This window comes from Oryzias latipes, chromosome 1 (genome assembly GCF_053564925.1).
Source record: "Oryzias latipes strain Hd-rR chromosome 1, Olatipes_Hd-rR_3.1".
Taxonomy (NCBI): Eukaryota; Metazoa; Chordata; class Actinopteri; order Beloniformes; family Adrianichthyidae; genus Oryzias; species Oryzias latipes.
This window is the reverse complement of record NC_136237.1, coordinates 1,385,942-1,409,031: the sequence shown is the minus strand read 5'-3', so window position 1 is coordinate 1,409,031 and position 23,090 is coordinate 1,385,942. Positions and strand designations below refer to the sequence as shown.

The 23,090-nt window shown below is 44.8% G+C and overlaps 1 protein-coding gene across 10 annotated transcripts in view; it reads left to right on the top strand.

Annotated features, from left to right (window-relative positions):
* The window catches only part of add3a (adducin 3 (gamma) a), a 138,563-nt gene that overhangs the window by 30,127 nt on the left and 85,346 nt on the right, over nucleotides 1-23,090 (top strand). For 4 of the 10 annotated variants that reach the window (XM_078947478.1, XM_078947089.1, XM_078947348.1 and 1 more), the window contains exon 1: nucleotides 12,342-12,521. The exons of 3 other annotated variants lie outside the window; for them this stretch is intronic. The gene's annotated coding sequence lies outside the window, so the exon portion shown is untranslated. Of the gene's footprint in view, nucleotides 1-12,328; nucleotides 12,586-23,090 lie in introns of those variants that run through there. 3 more of the 10 variants (XM_078947195.1, XM_078947566.1, XM_023951103.2) reach the window with 1 other exon arrangement.

Sequence of the window (23,090 nt, the reverse complement as noted above, 5' to 3'; positions counted from 1 at the left end):
GGGGGTGGGGGCCTGGGCTTGCTCCGGGGGGGGGCGGCGCTTTCTGGCTCCCCTCTCTCTGTGTGGGGGTGGTGGTGCTGGGCCTGGGGTGTCTGCGCCTCCGGGGGTGGGGCCCCGGGGCTGGGTGGGCCTGGCCCCCTTGCTGGGGGGGGGGGCGGGGGACGGCTGTTTGACCACCGGGGGACAGTCTATCATCTGTCCCCAACTTACCCCCTTCCTCATATAACCTCATAATAGGGTGAGGGGGTGGGGGGCTTAGCCTGCGATGAGCCTTGGGGGGGGGGGGGGGGTTTACTAGGCAGTGGCCCCCCTCCTGTGGTTGCCGTATGGAGTGGGCCCCCCCTCTTTCGGTTTTATTTGCACCTTAGACATGTAGGGCCCTTGGTAGGGAGGGTGCTTGGACATCACTGCCAGCAAGCAGCGGATGTCCTCCTAGCACCCTACCCGCCAATTTTAACCGCACCTTAGACATTTAGGGCCCCTTGGTGGGGAGGGTGAGGGGACATCACTGTGAGTAATCAGGAGATGTCCCCTTAGTGGCCTACCCGCCAATTTTAACCGCACCCCCCTTAGTACACCCCCCCCCCCCCCCCCCCCCCTCAATATATACATCCCAACATAAACACACACACATGCACACACACACTCTCTCAAACACACATACACGCACACACATTTTGCAAGGAAGGTGGGACCTAGGACCATCTGTCCCCTGCCTCTTCCCTGGTGGGGGGTACGGGCCCCTTTGTAACGGCGGCTGTGTCCCCGGGGTGCCGGCTTCCTGGGCCCGGCGGTGCTCTCTCCGCGCGGTGGGGGGGTTCACATTACATCTGAGCCGGGGGTGTTCGTGTCCCTGGGGGGTGGGTTCTGGTCCTTGCTCCTGAGTGCTGGGCCCCGCCAAATTTCCAACTGTGGCCGAGCCTGGTCGGGCCATATTTACAACACCCCTTGTGGGCCCTCTTTTTTCCCCGGGGTTCCCCCCTCCTGGGCGGGGGCGGCGGGCCCCTGCCTCGCTCCTCCCTGGACCAACCGTGGGCCGGGCGGATGGCTGCCTGGAGTGCGGAGCGGGTCTCCCTTGGGGGGTCCTGGCTCGTACCTGGGGTTGGGGCGGGGGGATGCCCGGAACTCCTGGGTGGTGGTGGGGTGCTCGTCTGGGGCTGTGGGCGTCCTTCTCCGGTGGGGCCCTGCGTTGGGTTCTCCCGGCGCGGCGGGGGGGCTGCTCTCCTGGTTGGGCTGGGGCGGCGCCCTCTTTCCCTCCGTGCCTCCCTGCTCTCTGGCTCTGGGGGCCTTGCGGCGGCCCTGCTGGCCCTGGCCTGGGTGGCGGGCTTGGTCGCCCGGGCGGCGGTTGTTCCCTGCCGGTTCCCGTGTGGCGTTGGGGGGATTCCGGCTGCCGCTGCTGGTGCGGTGGGGGTCTTGGGGTGGGGATGGCTGGGCACTCTCCCTCCTTCTTTTCACGTTCCACCATCCATTTTAGAAGAACATAAACACTCACCTGAGCACAGGTGTTAGCTCAACAGACTGAATGACTGAAATATTTCACACTAGTTGGTTTTAAGGCATAAGTATGCGTGTGAACACTATCTGTTTTGTGTACATGTCGACAGGTGGACATTTTTGCAACTAACAGGTGTGTTTATAACATTTGAGTGTGTGTGTGGACAGGCTCCGCCCTTTTTTTTTTTTTTTTTTTTTTACATTTAAACCTTACCATAATGATTAACAACCAGTAAACTTGTTGCTTTATGCTGCTTCATGGTCTTATCCCCCTTCCCCTCCTATTATCACCCCCTACCCCCCCTCTCTCTAACGTCCCTCTCTCTTCTTCCCCTCTTTCCTTTTCCGTCCGGTCCAACACCAAAGATTTTCAGACATGTTTGAAATTAATAAAGTTTGGCCTCAATTACAAAAGGCGTTTATTCAGACATACCTTTGGTTTGTCTGAAGATTAATAACCCCTCTTGTTAAAGTAAAATATGTCCAACCCAAGAGGCCCTCAGCTCTCATCTGTCTGCCTAACTGTTGGACAGGACAGTTAAAAAAAAAAAAAAAAAAAAAAAAAAAAAATACAGCATAACTGATTTATTCCAAAGCTGTCTCACTTCTTTGTGGTTGTATCAACTGCAATTAGAGGCTTGTCTCCCTGATGGAATTACAGCTGTCTCCACACTGACAGCTGGGTTGTGTTTGAGTCTGCACTTGATTTATTCTAAACTGCTTTGATTTGACCTCTAAAGCCATCGTTTATCTGATTTGTTTCGTCTTCCACGGTCCTGTTTTGGTCGGTGAAAACTCTGAACATACAGCGAGATAGAGGATGTGAATGGGAGGAAGTGAAGTGGAATTGTGATGTGAAGAAGGAGGAGATCCATGCAGGAGAGCAGATGGAGACGCATTGAGAGGAGCAACAGTGAATTAATTTATAGTATGCTACTGCTGCAAACAAGTATGCGAACCCCAGAGAAAATCAATGTCAATGTTTCGTAGCCTTTGTTTGCGATTCCACAGGTCAAACATTTCCTGTCGTTCTTCACCAGGTTTGCAAACACTGCAGGGGGAATTTTGGCCCAGTCCTCCACACAGATCTCCTCTAGATCAGTCATGAAGTTTCAGCTCCCTCCAAAGATTTTCTATTGGTTTAAGGTCTGGAGACTGGCTAGGCCACTCCAGAACCTGGATCTGCTTCTCACGGAGCCATCTTTGGCTCTCCTGGCTGTGTGCTTTGGGTCATTGTCATGCTGGAAGACCCAGCCACGCCCATCTCCAATGCTCTAACTGAGGGAAAGAGGCTGTTCCCCAAAATCTCCTAATGCATGCCCCCCGTTATCCTCAGTCGTCCTGTCCCATGTGCAGAAAAACACCCCTTAGCATGATGCTACCACTCTCATGCTTCACAGTGGGGATGGTGATTTTGGGATGGTACTCATTCTTTTTCTTCCTACAAACACAGCCAATGGAATTAAGACCAAAAAGTTCTATTCTGGTCTCATCTGACCTCATGACTTTCTCCCATGACTCCTCTGGATCATCCAAATGGTCAACAGGAAATTTTAGACGGGTCTGGACATGTGCTGGTTAAAGCATGGGAACCTTCTGTGCCATTTCAAACATGACGTCTCGGTGGATTACCAACAGTAACCATGGTAGCGGTGGTCCCAGCTCTCTTCAGGTCATTGACCAGCTGCTCCCGTGTAGTTCTGGGCTGAGTCCTCACCCCTCTAAGGGTCATTGAGACCCCATCAGGAGAGATCTTGCATGGAATCCCAGTCTGAGAGAGACTGACAGTCTTGTTTCTTCCATTTTCTAACAGTGGATCTTTTTCACCAAGCTGCTTGGCAATTGCCCCGTAGCCCTTTCCTGCCTTGTAGAGGTCTAAAACTGTGTCTCTGGTGTATTTGGACAGCTCTTTGGTCTTGGTCATGTAAGTAGTTGGAGTCTTACTGATTGTGTGGGGCGGACAGGTGTCGTTATGCAGCTAGCGAACATTTAAGAGCCTGACCAATCAAGTTTGTGACAGTTCGACGCTGACATGACCTGATGGATCAGGTCTGCCTTACCTAGATTTATGGACCTGGTATTTGAAAAAAAGAAAAAAAACAGGATTTTTATATTTATCTAAATAAACCATTTTCATGGTTCTTTGAATGTATTTGTCAGTTGAGTAAATGAAAACTTTTTGTTCTTCCTTCCTTAACCTTATTTTTAGGCTTTGGGGTTGTTGCCGTGGGAATTCACAGATTACTGATTGATCGAATCTATTATTCAAAGTGCTGTATAGAGTTTAGCATTTCCTGTTTTTTATCTAGAAAAATGTAAACATTCACTCTATTTACTGATTACTTACTAAGTAGTTCATTGTGCAAACAGTTACTTCATGACTTTTTCTAAATCTGTCAAACATCTGAAATGTTTTCACAGACAAAGGTCTCTGCTTGTTTCTCTGATTCCACTGATGTCCCCCCCCCTGCTGTTGACGGTGGAAATGTGGCGTGGGTGTTGTCAGGAAAAGTTCTTGGCATCCATCGGCTCCTCCACGTCTTCACTGGAGTTAGTCAGGCTTAAAGTCTTGATTCATGTCTCGACATTTTCCTGTGGAATTGGAAATGAAATTTAAAAGAATGGTTTCAAGGCTGAATCAGCTGAAAGAAGTCATTCTTTTCCTAGAAGTTTTTTTCATGGTTGGTGTGTTTACTTAATGCATCAATTTCAAACAATGTCGGTTTGTTGCACTTTAAATTGTTGCATTTAAGTGCTTTAAGCATTATGCTGTGAAGCTTCACTCTGTCATTTTGTTCATAACAAGCATCCGCTGACCTCAGACCAGACGTGGATTCATTAGTGAAGCGCTGTTGTTCTGCCACTGTCACATGGACTCACTATCAACACGGGGAATTAAAGAGACGCCTCCATCCCCCATGATGCATGCTCCCTCCGGAGGCCCGACAGAAGTCAACTCCATTTACTTGACAAACAAGACGTAAGAAAACGTGTCTGGCTTTTGTTAGGATTACTGCTGGGGTTGAATTAAATATGTATGGAGAAACCGTACAACTAAATCTATCCCTAACCCAACCATGTTGTATTAGAATAAGAGACTAGTTGTTCTCCCTTTTTTAAATTAAAAAGAAAAGAAAGACATTATGATCAAAGTCAGATTTATTTCCACAAATATATTAACATAAAGATGGTGTATAACAATTATTCGACTTAATCAATGATTCGATTTATATTCCTAGCGTCCAACCAGATGAATCTGTATGACCTAAGGTGTTAATTGAATTGACTAATGCCATTATAAAATCCTTTTTAAACACAATAAATCAATTAATTGATATTGGAAGATACCATCTGGATTGAGGTACAGTAGGTTTAAGTGACTCTAAGGTCAAACCGACCAATCACAGCAACGACACACGTGTGATGTCATCAACACGGATCAGTCCATCATTCCAGTCCAATGTGTGGACAGATTTTGAATAAAGTCATGTGACCATCCAGTGTCTAGAATGTTCTAAGAATGTTCCCTTTGGATTCTCTGGATGTGGAAAAACAACAGTGGTGAACTTTAGGAAACTAACATGTGAATGGATTTGACATTCATTCTAGTTTACTGGTTGGTTTGGACACAGATTTCATTTAACTTGATGATCTGGAAGAAATCCAAGAATCTGGAAAACTGATCAGTAGCAGGAATTTCTGTCTGGAAGTTTGGATGAAGATGATCTGGATCCACTTTAGGGCAGAGGATCTGGATCCACTTTAGGGCAGAGGATCTGGATCCACTTTAGGACAGAGGATCTGGATCCACTTTAGGACAGAGGATCAGAATGAACCAACATTGTGTCAGCATGATGATATGATACTGTGTTGTATTGTAATACAATTTGATGCTGTCAGGTGTTTGGAAGGATATATCTGAACTCCAGAATCAGGATAGCTCCGATTGAAAGAACACAGGAGGACGCGGCACACAGGGTAAGGTACCGAGACAGGCAGACTCCGGCAGGCTGGATCAGACAGATTCTGGCAGATCAGGATCAGACAACAGGTTTGGACCAGGTAGACCGAGTCAGGCCAAGCAGGAGAGCTGACCTATGACTGATGTTATGACAGAGGTGAAAGTCATGGGGTTGTTTCCAGGGCAGGCAGGGCAGGAGCAGGGTCCTGACAGATGTGATGCGGTACGGTACGATACGATGGGTTATGGATGGAATCATTGTTAAATGAAATCTTTACATCCCTATAAAGGTGATGTGGTGTTCTGTCCATTAATACTTATGGGGAAAGTAGAATATAGGGAGTAAGGTGTATAAATACAAGTTAAAAGTTAGGAATCAGTTTAGACTTCACTCCGGAAATCCTGAAGAGATTCTCTGTCCCAAGCTTACTGTTGAAGAAGACAGTACTGAATATTTTTTAACCTTTCTCTTACAAGTTTAAGTTTTTCTTAGACGTTGTCACGTTTCATTATTATTTCTTCCCTTTTCCATTGTTCTGTATCCAGTGACACTACTTAGCGGTTTTCCTGTAACCTAAATCCCTTTTTGCTCCTTGCCAGCTTTGTTCAAGCTCTGATATACTTATTTTTAACAGTCCAACGATAATCTCACACTTTCCACCATGGATGGCTGCTGCTTGCGTGGTCTTCCTTATCTGCCAACGTTGGCTCAGTTAACATCTGACTGCATGATAAACAGTCACTGGACCCGTCTCTGCTGCTGTTCGCTGTCCAACTTTATATCCAAAGCTTACCAGGCGATGCCAGGCTGCTGCTGTTGGGACGTTTAGAGAGGATTTGGTCAATGTTTCTCTTTTATCCCCTTTTGTTTTATGATGGTTGTACTTACTCTGTGTAAACATGGCTAGAGTTTTGAGTGAGAATGATGGATGCCATTCTCTTCTACTTAGGCAACTTTCACTTGCTGTTGGTAACAATTTGGGGTTTTCCCAAAGACAAAAAATCAGTTATGTGAAACTTCGTGTGGATTGTTAAATTGTTCGTTTGCACAATGTAAACCAAGCTGAACCCTGCACAACAGTTTGCAATAGGTCTGCTGTTTGCAAAAAACTAACCTTAATGTTGCTGCTCTTCCAAAAATCTACAGTTTGCATTCTTGTTCGGGGGCCTCAAAAAAAGCCAGCATCTGACGAAAATTCACCGCCTGTTAGTAAGTCAGTCGCCGTCTACTTTTGATGACAAACAAAAGTTTTTCATTTAGTACCTCGCAGCAAATAATCTGTCTCTGCAGGTTCCAAGATTAGTACTGGGCAATTGTGAGCATTTTTTTGTTTGACGACTCGAAGTCATAGGCTAACGTTTGCGCTAAATTAGCCGTGTTTATTATTTGTTTATTAGGCCTAATTTTGGTGATTTTCTTTAATGCTCCTCCTCTTCAGGTACACACCATACGAGAACATGAACCCCCCCCCCTAAGTCAGTCCTGTTATTTCACCTCCATGCAGCGTCTGGTTTTGGCTGATGGGGACGATTCTTAACAGGATCCAGACAGAAGTGGAGGATAAACCTGCTGGACTCACAGCAGGAAGTGTTGATGTGGAGATAGATAGCAGTGTTGTTACACACCGATGCTACAATGATGCTATGCTAATGAGCTGTTCTGTGTGTCGCCACAGCGTGACCGTAAACTGGTTTAATGTCTGACAGCATTTTCACAGACCAGACTTTACGACATGGAGGATGAATGCAGCAAATGACTTCATGGGACGTTCATAAAAAAAATGATATCTTCTAAATTTAACAGACATGAATGCTACTTTATTAGCAGCATATCACAGCATAACCTGTGTTTTATTGAAAAAAGAATTAGAATTAGGAATAAAGCACATTTTTGTCAATCTGCCCCGCTTTAAATTTGTCCTTGTTTTCTTAGCATGTTTTAACGTGACTTTACAGTGTTCTGCTGCTGTGCTAAAGAAAACAGAAACAACTTATTTGGGATAAAAAATTAAACATTTTATTGACTGTGTTACAAGTTCACTTCACAAACATTGGTCCATCCGGGGTTCCTCCTTAAAGTTTGGGAAGTTGTCGTTGATCAGCAGTCACAGAAAAACAGGTTGTCATAGGTGTCAACAGTAAAAAAGTAGAAGTTGAACTAAATTCCCCTTCTCTTGCTTTCAAACCAGTTTCCTTTGAAAATGCAGAGAAAGGGCCTTAAACATTTTCCTGGGGAAGGGCATCCAGATCCCCCGTCAGTCAACGCCTTCAGCTCTCAGGTGGTGTCCTCCTACCTTCTCCTCAGCAGACTTCTACTCTGAGAACCTGCGAGGCCCCCGCTGACTTATACTCTCAAAATGCGTCCATGGAAATTCTAATTTCACTAAACCTTGATCTAATGTTAGATCAGGGATACAGGCCGGATGGTGAGGTTTATTTTGGGACAGGTATTCTCCGTCTCAGAAAGTAGACTCTGTAAAAGTCTCTGTGACGTTCAGTGTCCTGCCCAAGGACACTTTGACAAATGGGCGGGCAAGGCAGGAATCGAACCTGCCGACCGCCCTACCGCTGTATCCCAGCTGCCCCAAATGCACATTCCAGTTCACCCTAAACACACCACAACTACTTTCAAATATTTTCCACCGTGCAAAGTCGCCACTTTTAGGCTCAAGGAAAGATTTATCCTCTTCTCTTAAATGTAGTTTGACAAAAACCAACCTAACTGCCCACAGACCAAGTAGGAAAAGCCAGTTGAAGCCTCTCAGTTGGTTTCACAGGAACTCCCTCTTACTGAATCAGCTTCTTTCCTGGTTTAGGGATTTGACTTTTTTTGTGTCAGGTATAGATTTGTTATTTTTTCGGATAATTCTAAGATGGAATATTCTTCAAATCTGTTCTTGACCTTTATATGTAGCTTTGAACTGGAAAAACATGCATCTGAATAATTCTCTGTCTTTTCTAAAGGATTGTGTTAAAAAAGCAATGTCTGTGCACTCAGTATACTATCTATACACTCAGTATACTATCCATACACTCAGTATACTATCTATACACTCAGTATACTATCCATACACTCAGTATACTATCTATACACTCAGTATACTATCTATACACTCAGTATACTATCTGTACACTCAGTGGTCACTTTATTAGGTACCTTGCTGGTACCGGTTTGGACCCCTTTCATCTTCAGAACCGCCTTAATCCTTGGTGGCACAGATTCAACAAGGTTCTGGAAACATTCCTCAGAGACTTTGGTCCATGTTGACATGACAGCATCACACAGTTGCTGCAGATTTGTCTGCTGAACATCCATGATGCTGGTCTCCTGTTCCACCACATTCCAAAGGTTCTCTATTAGGTTCTGGTGACTATGGAGAACGTTTGAGTCCAGAGAACTCATCGTCATGTTCTAGAAACCAGTCTGAGATGATATCAGCTTGATGACATGGAGCCTTATCCTGCTGGAAGTAGCATCAGAAGATGGTCCACTGTGGTCAGAAAGGGATGGACATGGTCAGCATCAATACTCTGGTAGGCTGTGGTGTTGGAACCATGCTCAGGTGGTACTAAGAAAACATTCCCCACACCATGACACCACCACCACCAGCCTGAACCGTTGATACAAGGCAGGATGGATCCATGCTTTCATGTTGTTGAGGCCAGATTCTGACCCTACCATCTGAATGTGGCAGCAGAAATAGAGACTCATCAGACCAGACAACGTTTTTCCATCTTCTATGGTCCAGTTTTGGTGAGTCTGTGTGAATTGTAGCCTCAGTTTTCTGTTCTTAGCTGACAGCAATGGTACCTGGTGTGGTCTTCTGCTGCTGTAGTCCATCTGCCTCCAGGTTGGACGGGTTGTTCTTTCAGAGATGCTCTTCTGCAGACCAGGCCGTCTGGCACCAACAACCATTCCACATTCAAAGTCACTTCAATCACCTTTCTTCCTCGTTCTGATGCTGGTTTGAACTGCAGGAAATCACCTGGACCATGTCTACATAAATGGATTGAGTTACATTAAGTTACGTTCCATTTTCATGACGTCCCTTGAGGTGGCCGTATGAGCCTTAGGACACACCTGTGCTCCCCTTCAGGTGCAGCCACTCCTCTCTATGACCCTCCAGGGACCCGGATAAACCAAAAACCAGCAGAACCCGTACGGGTCAAACGCCCATGGGGGTGCATGTGACTAAGGCCTTACATATGGATGTCAGATGTCTGTTTTACAGGTTTAATCTGAGTGGTGATGTCACATTTTCTGGGACTTTTAGGACTTTAACGTTTGACAGAGGAGATGATTCTGCACCGGAGCATCACAGGCATGAGTTGCAGTGGGTGATTATGAACTTAAAACAAAATTGAAATTGCTAACTTTAGTTTAATTTCTAACATGGAAAAGAACTAGCAATCAAACAGTGATTAGGGTTTTCTTGTTTCATAGTTTTAGCGCATGTCTTCTTGGGGACATGCTTTCTTCAGAAGGCTGGAATGCCAATGTGAACTCAGCTCTGAATGGAAGCCCAGCATGAGGAATCTCTGTGACCGAGGCTTTCTCATGCTAATTCTATGTTGCTGCCTGGCTGACTTCAGTTTACATGGAACAGAAACTTTAGCACCACTTGTCTGTTTCTTTGGAGAAAGAGTTCATTAAAAAAATGTCCACCAATAAATTTAAGCAGTTTATAATAATAGGATTTGACTTGAGTATCAGCCACATTTCAGTTTCTGTCTGTTCTTTATTAAAATGTGAAAACATCTGAAATGGAGAAACACAAACTGGTTCAAATGCTTTCAACTGTAGGGTTTTCATATGTATTTTATGACCGCAGTAAACTCTTAGTACGACTGTTGTTATGGTTATTAAAGTTGCTTCTATCTTGTTGAATAGACCAGTCTTTACCATTCATTGCTGATGGATTTACTTTGTCTCGGCGTCCACATCACACAGCTCCGCCCCCTGTGGTTCTTCCTGTGAGTGATGGGCCAATAAGAGGACAATCCCATCAGGTTTTTACAGGCAGAGCCCAGCTGGGTCCGGCGGGAAAAGACCCGTTTACCGGGCATTTAGTGGAAAAAAAGCAAGTAGAAGTTTTGCTGACTAATCCCAACGGCTCCACCCACCTGTCAATCAGAGCAATAAAAACAGCCACAGTGGCTTTCATGAATAGGAAACCGAAAGAAACTTGGCATCCCGGCTTTATGTCAGTTTAATGTTGGACTCTTTAACAGGAGGTCAGGAGGAAATTTCTCTCTTTAGAAACAAGCCCCCAGTGGTCATTTGGGGAACTAACACTTCTGATTAACCCTTGTGCTATCCTATGGGGTCCAGATGACCCCCCCCCCTTCCATTGAGGTGTTCTCCCTACCATGACAAAGGTGGATAAAGGTGGAAAGATTTCATGTAATCCATGGACACCAGTGAAGATCACAAATCATTGAAGAAAAAAGGTTCAGAGCACTGTCTAGTGGGTCTAGATGACCCACCTCCCAATGTTAAAGTGCCTAGGATAGAACAAGGGTTATGGAACCATGAAACAACAGGGAGACTTAGCAAAAGACAAGAAATATAGTTTCTCCATTTGGATTTTACAAAACATGGTTAGTAGACCCATCTTGTCTTCATGCCTGAAGCGCATTCTTTCCTTTTATTTCAAATTTCTAGGATTTTTATGGAGAAGTAGTCTCACCCGCTTTGTCTCATACATAACATTTTCTGTGTAACTGTGTGTACTTGCAATTGTGTATTCACATGTACACTCAAATATCAAAAACATACAAAATACAAAAGGAATACGAAACACACTTTAGGCACACATCATCTACACACAAATCTGGAGACGTGAAGAGACAAATTTGATCTGTGCGTGAATGTGATTTTGTGTGTGTCAGGTGATTGGTGTGTGTTATTTTGTATATGTGTGTGTGTGCGTGTAAGAGCTGTTTATAATTTGTAGTTTTAAGCTGCGGTCATTTCAAGTTGTGCATGCATAAATTGTCTTTTGTATTATTTTGTATTTTTGTACAATTTTGTATTGTACTGTACCTGTGAATACGTGTAAACAATTGCAAGTACACACAGTTACAAAATGTATACAAAATGTATTAGATGAGTCACAAATCATGAATTTTGCTCACAAAAATCAGGTGAGACTTTTTTTTTTCTATAGATTTTTTACAGCACAGATCCTTTTAACCTGATGCCGCTGGCCGCACGCCGCACGCCGCACGCTTACCTTGTCATGACAAAACCCTGCAGCTTTTCACTGTTACTGTTGCATAATGTGGTCGTTTCTACACAGGCTGGTCTGCACAGCCACACTGCTCACAGTCCCTAAAGACGGGGAACTGCCCAGAACACGTTGGGAAGAAGAGAAAAGTTCATTCCTTTGACTTTTCTGAGGACTTTGAGGTGATTTTTAGCGTAGCGTCCAGTCTCCTCCACATTCCAGCACGTCTCTCCTTTCTTTGAATTTCTCTTTTGTGTGCAGAGAGACTTTTCTCATGAGGGGGGTGTTAAGCTGCTGATGCTGAGTGTCTTTAGAGGAGGAACTCTGAAAGGGAAAACAATATCCACTACTTTTGTGTTTTGTCTGCTCAGCTCTGCAGACTCTAGCAGATGTATTTAAAGTGGCGGTTTGGTGTTAAAGCGGGAAGCGAGCTGTGCAGAGGAAGTGGAAAGGACAGAATTCCCAATCTTGGAGATGACAGTGACGAGTGAAGCTAAACAAAAAGACGGTTAATTAAGAAAAAAACTCTCACTGACGTTCCCTGGAGGCAAAAGGCCCCCCCTTCCCTTTGCTGAGTGGATGCGTGAAAGTCCCTCCCCCGGTCCCGCCTCCTCCTCCACCACCGCCGCTCTTCCCTCTCCGCCCCGGCCAGCACTGCAGCAGATTCACGCCGCTCTCCGCCAGACTGGCGTCTGCTGCCGCGGCAGGAAGGAGAGCAACGGAGGAGGGATGCAGTGGGAGGGGCGTGCAGCAGTTTGACGGGAGAGCGAGCGGCGGCGGCGTGGACGCTGCAGTGCAGGTGGATCAGTGCTGAAGAGGAGGACTCCGTCCTGCAGGTTGGTGCTGCAGATTCTCTGGGATGGATGAGGGAGGTGTCCGCCTCCTTCCACTTCCATGCAGGTTTGTCAAGCGGCTGAATCGTGCCGGACAGCAGACTGTTGCAGACTCAGCAGAGTCCAGACAAACTTCCAAAGTTCTGGTTTGGGGCAGCAGCAGCCCTCTCCCCCCCCTTTAAACCTAGTTTTCCTGTGGAGATGAATGTAGCTGGGGGGCCGCCCTCATTATCTCGGCTGGATGGGGGTGTAATCTGGGGGCAGTGGGGGATCTGAGTGGTTACCTGCGTTCACCTCAGACGGACCGGGCTGGTGGATCAGAGCAGGGGTCCGGCTGGGGGCTTTGGGGGGCTCTGGTTCACAGGAAGGCATTTGGGGCTGACCTCCTCAGTGCTTGACCTTTTGTTATCCGGCCGTTCCTATGAAAGGCCCCCTTTCATGGCGGGACGGCCTGACGGGAAAGTCCGTGCTGTGTGGCGCTTCTCTTGTTTGCCTGACCTGATTGTCTGCCTGCAGTCGGCCCGCTGCATCAGAGTCCCAGCGCTCTGCTGGAAGCGTTTATCTCCATCCAGGCTCCACATGACATCATTTCATCACATTCATGTTTCAGATTTATCCTGCAATGGTTTAGCGGCTGATGGTCAGACCATTTGATCTTTGATCCTCTTCAAGTCTTCCCAGTGGTCTTTTAATGACGATGATGGGAGATGGTTGGGGAGAAAATGACATTTTCTTAGGCGGCTAATCATTTGGTCGTCCATCATCAGGAAGATAACACAAGTAGATGTCAGAAGCACCAGAAACAGCCTTTTCATGGGCCTCCATGACACTGTGGACACGTCATCTTTGGAGGCTGCCGGTTTGAAGACGCTCCTCTGACGGCACAAATGAAGAGACGCCAGCTAACGGACTGGGACTCGCTGTCAGGTTTTATGAAGTGTGACGCTTTCAGATGTGCTGAACCTGAACCCCCTCTGCTGCGTTCTCTTCTTCTTGTTTCTTTAAAATCGTTCCTTTCTGGCTGATAGACTAAAAGTCCTGTTTTACGTGGCGTTCAGCTCATCCAGACCGTCTATGGATTGAGCTCAGCTGATGCAGAGAATCTGATGTTGCTGCTTTGGTTTAAGTCACATGGAGGAATAAATGTTGATGTTTTTTCTTTTCAAGCAAAGTCCCAAAAAGACTTTGTCCCTGGTGTCATGGTGACAGGCTCCGCCCTTTTATGGGTTTGGAATCCTTTGATGTTTTTCTGTAGAAGCATAGAAGCAAACCTTCAGTAGGTCACCTGCTTTCCTTGTCCTCTTCAAAGGTTTTCTCGCTGTTCCTGGAACGCCGCTCTTTGGTGTTTGTACTTGGGGGGGTGGAGACTTTCTGTCCTGCTGCCCCCCACCTCTGCACACCCGCTCTGGGCTCAGTGTTTTGTGATTTGTCATTGTGAAACCTGAAGCCACATTTGTCAGCCTTACATTTGACTTATCACATTCCAGGCAGGTAGTCTGATACCCCCCCCCCCCATATGCTGGGGGCGAGGAGGCACTTCCTGTGATGGTGAAGTATTATCCTGGTGTCTCAATCAACCTCAGTGACCCCAGCGGCCCTTCAGTTTCCGTTCCACATGTTTCCATTTACGAGGGTTGATATGCTGTGTGTGTGTGTGTGTGTGTGTGTGTGTGTGTTTGTGTGTGTGCCTGTTGTGTAGGCTCATTGTGTGTCATACAGAATGGTTTCCATTTGTCCTTTCAGTTTACGGACGTCTGTCAGAGATCTAGATTTTTACAATGATTGTCCTTTGAAAGGATTATAATTACTTTGAAATGATTTGGAGTTAAAATAAATGCAGATTTTGTAACTTATTATTTGAGTAAATAAAGGAACTGCTAAAATGCTAGTTTTGGTGGATTGGGAGGGGCTGGAGCTCAGAGAGCCTGTTGTTAGAGGAATACTCAGAAATACATGAATGGATCAAAATATCACTTTGGATTGTTTTTTTGTGAGGAATGAACATTATAAAACCCATAAAAGCTCAAGAAAGTTGATTTTTGCATGATATAGATCCTTTAAAGAAACCCTTTTTAATATTTCCAGATATCAAACTCGATTTTAAAGTTGAATAAAAGAGTCTTCACTTATGTAATGAGCTTCTGTCGATGAATAAACTAATTATATGAGTTGTTTTTTATATTTTTACTGTCATTAACTACTTCCAGCCACTTGTGGTTCACTGCCCAAACTGTTGTGACTTTTTCTGGATGATAAAACACGCGCCAATATTTGAGTTAATAGTGAGTCTTTCACAGTAAAAATGTTCCTCCTCATATCAATTTGTGTTTATATTGATGTTTATTCCCAAAATAGAAATGGATTAATTAAAAAAAAAGTTAAATAGATAAATGGAACCCATTGTAGCTGAATAAGAGTAGTGGTAAATTATACATTTTAGGGTGCAATTCCCACAAACAACGGCTAAAATACAGTAATCTTAGGTTACTATAAATTAACTCTGACTTTCATTTTTCACATATTTTGACCTTTAGAGGGAAAACGGTATGTTTCCTTCAAACAGACCGTCATGAGTCAAAAACAGAGGAGAAAAGCAGTTCTGGTCTGTTTCTTCTTTGTATTTCCTGAATTCTGTCTGGCTGACTTCTTTGTGAGCCTCAGCTGCAGATTTTGACAGATTCAGAGAAGAGAAATGGCCACAGCAATAAATCTGGGTCCTTGCAGGTGCTGGAAGTCGTGCTTTTCCTTCTAAACCTTGTTGAAAACCGACCACAGTAACCCAAGTCTGAACCGTGGTTTTCCTTTTTGTTTCCACCAGCCGGTCCCACTAAGCCGTCTCCACCTCGTCTCTTTCCATATTCTGTTGTAGTAGTATCAAACTAGAACACAGCGGTCTGATAGAAATCATGCGTCAAACTATAAATATTTAAAAGTAACAAAATTGTCATTTCAGAGCATCATCTGCATAGAGTTGCATCCATGCAAAGGATGCAGCCCCAGGCGTTCATGTCTGGTCCTACTTTGCTGCAGAAAGTTAAACTGTTATTTCTTGTTGACCTGGCAGCCGTCCAGACGTGCACTTGCAGACGTGCACTTGCAGACGTGCACTTGCAGACGTGCACTTGCATAGGAGAGAAACCTCTGTGGTGTTGCTTTAATTCAATTCAATTTTATTTGATTTTATTTGTATAGCCCAAAACCACAACCACAGTCGTCTCAGGGGGTTTAACTAGATCTTGCTAACGTTGACCACAGTTAGTCAAAGCTTGTGCATTTAAAGAAATCAAATGTTGAATTTCCTGCAGCTGTTTTGGTATCGAATGATTTCTTCCCAACCTTATTTCAACAAACGGCTCAATCTCCTGACTTGACAAACGTTCGACTCTCCAGACTAGAACCATCCATTTAACTGCTGATGTCTCTTCAGTGTCACGTTTCTGTATTTTGCAATAATACTAACGTTTTTATGCTGAACCCTGAATCCCCATTATCCGTCATCAGACAGACGCTTTAAAAGCATAATTTTATTTTTATCGGGTCGCTTTTATTGTTTCGTTTTAGACCTCGGATCAACATGATTTCTGATTTGTCACCTGATTTATGTCAAAGTGCCTTAAATCTGGTCTGCTAGTTATGATGTTAATAATGATGCTGGAAGTAAATGTTATGCATCTGAATCTAAATCTGACTGAAGTCTTTTACGTCTTGCAGTTTCTGGGCTCATTGTCCGGAAAATGAGTAAAGTCTACGACGCTAACAGGTTTTCCTGAACTGTGTGGATCATCAGAGCAGATGAGGGTCGTGACCTCTGCTCACAGGGAAAGTTAAAAGCTGCTGCTTTCAGAGGAAAAGATGTGTAGTTTTTTTTGTTTTTTTGTGTGTGTGTGGTGGTGGGGGGTGCATGATAATTGACTATGAAGCACAGAATCCCAATTGATTGGGTAAAAACCCTCATGACCATTTGACCATGTCATTTAAATGTAACCATTCTCCCCCACCACCCTAGAACCCCAGACGTTGCTCGGATCAAACCATCCTCGTTTCAAAGTCACAGAAAAGGTCACGGTCTGAATTTATTGAAGCTTGTTGTTGCTAATGAACTGGAATGCTGATGTGCTTCAGAGAGCATGAGGCATGAAGTCTGGATCTTAATCTCACTGGAAGTTGTTGGATGGGCTTCAGAAGACTTTGTGTCCTAAATTCTTCAGCTTCAAAGGTTGTGGAGAACATTCTCAGAGTCACATTTACCAACATCTGTCACATGCTGGCGACCTGTCAGTCACCGTGGTTTCAGCTTCTACCTTCTCTGGTATTCTTACTCTGAACACAGAGACCCCATCCTCGTCTTTAAAGGAAGAATAAAGGAAAAAGCAGGAAAGATGTAGCAGACGCCTGGTGTTTTATTCCAGTTGGAAGGGAAAGGTTATTTAAACAAAGCTGGTCAAGATGACAAAGTATCTCTTCAAATTCAAAACGTCATGATGGAATTTTTCTAGAAAATCTGTAAAAGGTCAGTGGTTCAAGTATCCACGTCGGTGAAGCAATGCGTGGTCCTCCACATTGTCTGCTCCACCCAAAACTTACACCATCTGAAGTGTCAACATCCAACTGACACACAAATGCAGAAGTGTGCAGAGTGGGTTGTGCAGCCAACAGGAGACCTCACAAGTCAAGGTCACATCAAGCCTCTTCTGAGTCTGATAACGGCAGTTGCAGGGAGTATTATGTCTTTTTTGCCAAAAAAAAGTCTAGCTGGAAGCCAAGTTTTTGTTTGATTTGACAATTTTAAAGCTGCATTGCTTCAAAAAGAGAACAAACATTACAGACGTGTCATCACTAACCTTCCAAAAAAAGACGTGGCGAATAAACATAAAATACAAATCTGGTATTTTCTAATAACAGACATGAATCCACAGTGTTTCAGCAGTGTATTAATTTCAGAGTAATTAGTTACAGTTACTAGTGACATGCCCAAAAAGTAACTGCATCAGTAACTCAGTTACTGCATCTTAAAAGTGATCAGTAACTCCAGTAACTAATCAGGGGGATAACGTTGGCAAAACGAGGACAATTTTGGGAACCTGATAGAGCCTCCCATCAGTCAGTTGTCGCGCTGCTGCCTTCGTGCCCCCGCGCGACCTCTAAATGTGCCCCGGCGACCACTGACCAATGTCAAAAACTCATCCGGTCGCCGTTCAACTCTAAATTTTTCCTAAAACCTCCACGGCAGACGTGCAGCGTGTAGAAATGGACTGCCGCCTCCTGATGACCACCTGCCGAATTTAGGTCGCCAGGCGGAGGCATTTTGGCTAATGTGACCGTAATCTTAAGTTGTTCCATTTGTGAATTCACTGACGAGGTTCAGTCCCAGCGTATTCTACTAAAGAGCGACTTCCACTTGCTAAGCAGGGTTGAAGAATAAAAGCGGGTTCGGAACGTGTTCACGGGCTCCTTTGCATTGCTAGCTTTTGTTAGCTTGGACAAAACTTTTGGGACTGATCATTTCTGACTCCACATCATCTGTTAGACATTTGTTTAACAAGATCCACATTTCAGTCCCAACATCATTTTCTGTGTTTTCTTTTGATATCATCCTCCGGGAATCCTGTTTTTCTTGAGACTTTGCCTCAGCTGTGAGAATTTTCTCTTTTCCTTCAGTGTCATGTTCGTTATTCAAAGTGGATTAGCATGCTTTCATTGCTTTCATTGTGTTCTTGAACTAGAAGGGCTCCATGTATCCGACAGCATTTGTTCGTCTGCACTAACAGGAGTTTTAGCATTATCAACTCTCATTCATCAATTCAGATTCCTTTTTATTCAAAATAACTTTGGGCAAGGCCCAAACACAAATGGTAAAAACACAAAAAGCTGATTTTTCTACCTTTTTCAGAACAAAGCTTCTACCATTTGCATCTGCTCAGTCCACATGGGTCATGGTTAGGTAGAGATCTGAGTCTACTCATCACTGATGGCCTGACGTTTGAGAGCACAGCCCAGATTCTTTGTGCATGAGGGAAGACGGGGTTCAGAGAGGGAAAGAAGGGGGAAACCCAAAGTGTCTGCGAGTGGGAGAGCCTCCTGGCTCTGGGAGAGAATGAGCAGCACATGCATTTCAGGGGTCAAGGGTTACAGCAGTGTACGTGAACCGATGACAGCCGCAACATTACAAGTGGGCCTGGGAAGGTGGACAAGCCAGATTTGCATACAGCAGAATGGGTTTGGCGCTGGAGTTGAAGGGAGGAGATCTAGTGCATATGTTGTAGCCTCATTTCCTCTGCAGCCGGCCCTGGGTTTGGGGGAAAGAACAACATTACTGGGGAGATTTGAAATCTAAACAGCGTTGCCGCCAGCAGGCCGGGTGCTCCACACCCGTCACACGCCTGTAATAAAACACGTCATCGGATGTTGTGGTGTACTGCCAAAGCCGGCAGGGAGCAATCCCGGCAGGACAAAGACAGAGATGACACTTGGTTTGGACTGTTGTACCAATCTGCTGGTAATGCTGTAAAAAATGTTGCTCAGCTGTTTTCTCAGACAAAGTTGACTGTTGGATGTCCCTTCCTTATAAGTCTTGAGCATTTGTTCTGACAGAGGCCAATCCTCAGATTTATTATCTTGCTCTGGGATCTGACAGAGACCCCATCAACCCGCTGTCTCCCTTCAAGTCTCTGTGGAGGGCCCCCCCCAGCCTGGGGGTCATGGCCTCATTAAAACACACTCTCGGCTGGGTCTGGGCTGCGGTCACAGCAGAGATGTGGTGTCACCTCCGTCACATAGACTCCATCAGAAACATGTCCTACATGGGTGTAGATCCAGCTGGGACCAAACAGCTTAGAGTAGGAAATGCAAATGAGCTTTCATGCACAGACAAGAGTTTATGTCACATGACATCAGCTGAATCTTTGGCTGCCGGATGCTTCAACCAATGAATGCATCGCGCTAACAGTGGGTGTTAACCCTCTTGTTTTTATTGGGTTGATGCAAAGCCAGTTGGTTCCATGGATGGCACCATTTTCAACCATCAGAAATGTTGTGACCACACCCACCTTCATGAAAAACAAGCAAATAGGGGGAACAAAGAGTCGTGACGGCCGTTTGAATGCTGCTACGATAGAAGTTAAAGGACTGACGGTTCTACTGTTACATGCTAGTTAAAGAGACATAGCCTAGTTAGAAAATGATGAGCTTTAGCTACGTTTCCATTGACTATAAAATTACACAAATTGGATTTTCGATAACAAATTTGCCTCGTGGAAACACGACAATTCTGAAAAAATCTGGCTTTTATTGAAATACAGTTTTTTTGCTTTGAGGAGGTGGTTTTTTAGGCGTATCAAAAGCAACATATTTCCAAAACAGTAATGGAAAAAAACACTTTTTTAGATGAATTGAGTCATGTGACCAACACCCGGATGGCGATGCCCTTCTTGGTAGGAACTGGCGGTCTTGGGCGCCGCACGGCGGGCGCCACCAGAGGTCCCACAGCGTCACACAGATCCTCAGAAGCTGAGCGTGTCATGAGGAATTGTTGGATCCACAGCTCCTCTGGAAAACCACCATTTCCCAAAACGGCTTCATCCGTAGCCCCTCCCACGTGTAAGGAGCTCGCCGCTCCACGGCCTGAAGAAGACGCCGACGTCTCCTTTGATAGATGATGATGAGCGCTAGCGCCGTGGCAGAAATGGGAATGTATCTGCTGTCAATCAAAGTGTTGCTCACATCCGTGTTTCTGAAGGACTTATGGCGTCAGCTGGTTTGTTTATTTGCATAATTAGGATTTAATGGAAACAGTGTCATTGAGAAATTGTGTGTTTTTTTTTAAGTCTGGCACATATGTGTGATAGAACACAGCTATTAAACTAAAGGAACCCACCTTGCAAGCTAAGCTGGTTTCAGTTTCTTTTCTTTTTAAGCTAGCTTTAGACTTAGACTTAAACTTTAGAGTTCAGACTCATCGTGGGGAGGACCGAGAACCAAATGGAGGCCCCAGAACTGCAGGGGGGACTTTATTGAGAAGCTGCAGGGAATTCTATTTATTCCCTGGTTAGATCCAGCGTTCAAACCGAGCACGAACATTTGGTTGCTTGGTTTGAACAGCAGAAACTTGCTAAAGGTCTTCGTCATGCGGTGTGCAGATGAAGATGTCAGACATACAGAAAGCGGGGGAGTTTTTCAGGGCCAGCAGAAGTGAATTTATTCAGGAGTCAAGGGAGACACAGTGAGGAATTCCCGGGGGTTTCCATGACAACAGCACTATCAGACCACTAAGAGCTCAGTCCTGGTTCTGGTTGTTTGATTCAGTAGAAGCCTGACGTTTCTCACTCTGACATGCCTCAACTGTTGTCTGCAGTTTTTCTCAGAGCTGCAGGTTTCCGCTGTAACGCGTTATTACCAGGTGAGGTCACCTGTTGGTGTTTCTGACTAACCCCGCCTCCCAGTAGTTTCTGAGAGACAAGCGCGTGACAGCAAACGCACACCTCTTAGCACGGGCTTCTCAGCCTCTTCCTGGTGGTTTGGTTTGGATTCTTTGAATTGTCATATTTTCTTCTTTGGGTTTTTTTTAACCCCCACACTGATCCAATCTACTGTTTACTTTGCTTTTTCCCTTTTATATTTCTTTTTGCTTAATCGTCTCCTCGTCTCTGTGGTGTTTTTCATCTTTTTATGATTCCTCTGACCTACACTTTAATATGTCTAACCCTAAACACAAACCAGCTGATGCCATAAGTCCTTCAGAAACACGGATGTGAGCAACACTTTGATTGACAGCAGATACATTCACATTTCTGCCACGGCGCTAGCGCTCATCATCATCTATCAAAGGAGATGTCTTCTTCAGGCCGTGGAGCGGCGAGCTCCTTACACGTGGGAGGGGCTACAGATGATGACATAATGGGAAATGGTGGTTTTCCAGAGGAGCTGTGGATCCAACAATTCCTCATGACACGCTCAGCTTCTGATGATCTGTGTGACGCTGTGGGACCTCTGGTGGCGCCCGCCGTGCAGCGCCCAAGGCCGCCAGTTCCTACCAAGAAGGGCATCACCATCCGGTTGTTGGTCACATGACTCTTTTCATCAAAGTGTTTCTATTGCAGTTTTCAAAATATGTCCATTTCAATACGCCTCCAAAACTTTGTTATTGGTAAATAAAATTTATTTTGAAATTGTTGTTTCCATGAGGATAATTTATTATTTATTAATTTATTATCACAAATCCAATTTGTGGAATTTCACAGTCAATGTGAGACGTTGAAGGGGATCTGCGCCTTGATGAGGGAACGCCGTGTTTGACGTTTTTCTGCAGCACTTCAGGACAGACGGTGTGTTTTAAGTTCGGTGCTTGGCGTCATGTAGAAGCAGCACTTTGATATAACTGGACGCCGGTGACACGCGTGGAAAAAATGAGGCTAATATGATGACAGTCCATCACCTGGGGTCAAATGCACACGTCGTGCCTTTACGTTTCTTTCTTTATGGTCGTACGACTGAGTGGCATGGTTCTGACCTTTCTGAAGCTGCTTGGTTCTTCAAAGGTTCCCTCCTGGCTGCTGCTCCATGGATGATCACGTTCTGAGTCCCTCCTGCTCCCTGGAGTTTGGCAGCATGGAGCCAAAGATATGGAAGTCATTAAAATTCCAAAGGAACATGTGGACTCGTGTTTATTTTTCCGCCCACGCGGGAGTCTGGAACGCTGCCAGGATGCCGTACTGTCCTTTCCTCAACGAAGCAGAGGAAGAGAATGGAGGGAAAAAAGAGACGGGCGGGGGGGCAAGAGCACGGACTGAGACATGGAAATGTATGGATTCAAAGAGGGGAGGAGGATTGGCAGACACTGCTACACTCATAACAACAGACTATTGAAAGGTCTGCTTCAAAGAATGAACATGTCCAGCTGCAGACCAGAGCAGCTTTGAGCATTTGCATTATTGCAGGTAATGCCATTTTTTATAGTGGGTTGAATGCTATAAAGTATTCATCCAAATGTTTTCCTGTTTCTCTTTCTTTATTGTAGTATCTTCCTCCACTTTTTGCCTCTTAACTCCTCCTACAATATTTCAGCTATGTTATCCGTTCAACTTTTCAAATGTTCAGCTCTTTCATCTTTTTCCAGCTGTGACTTTTGCTCCTTCAAATCCTTGAACTTTTCCAGATATTCCAGGATTTTTGGCTCCATTGAAATAAATGGGGAATCCTTGGTGCAGAAGCTCGCTGGTTCGATACCCGGCTCTGGCATTTTTCACAAACATATCTATTTTGTTATTGTGCTGCTTTTACTTTATTTATGGTCAACTTTGATCATTTCTTTCTTTTTTTGTGCCAATTATGACCCTTTGAGTTTTATTTTCATTTAATAACATTCTACCGTGTATTTGCTTCTGGAAATGCGGCTCCTTCTTGTTTCATTTTGTGTTTAAAGCAAAAACACAAAATATGACAAATTATAAGGCTTCTTACTATTCCACAAACGTTCTTTTACTTTTCTATCAATGATCTATTCAACGTTCGAGACCAGAACAGACATTCAGAGGCCGTTTATGAACGTTATTCATCCCAGAGAGGAAGTTGGGGGCA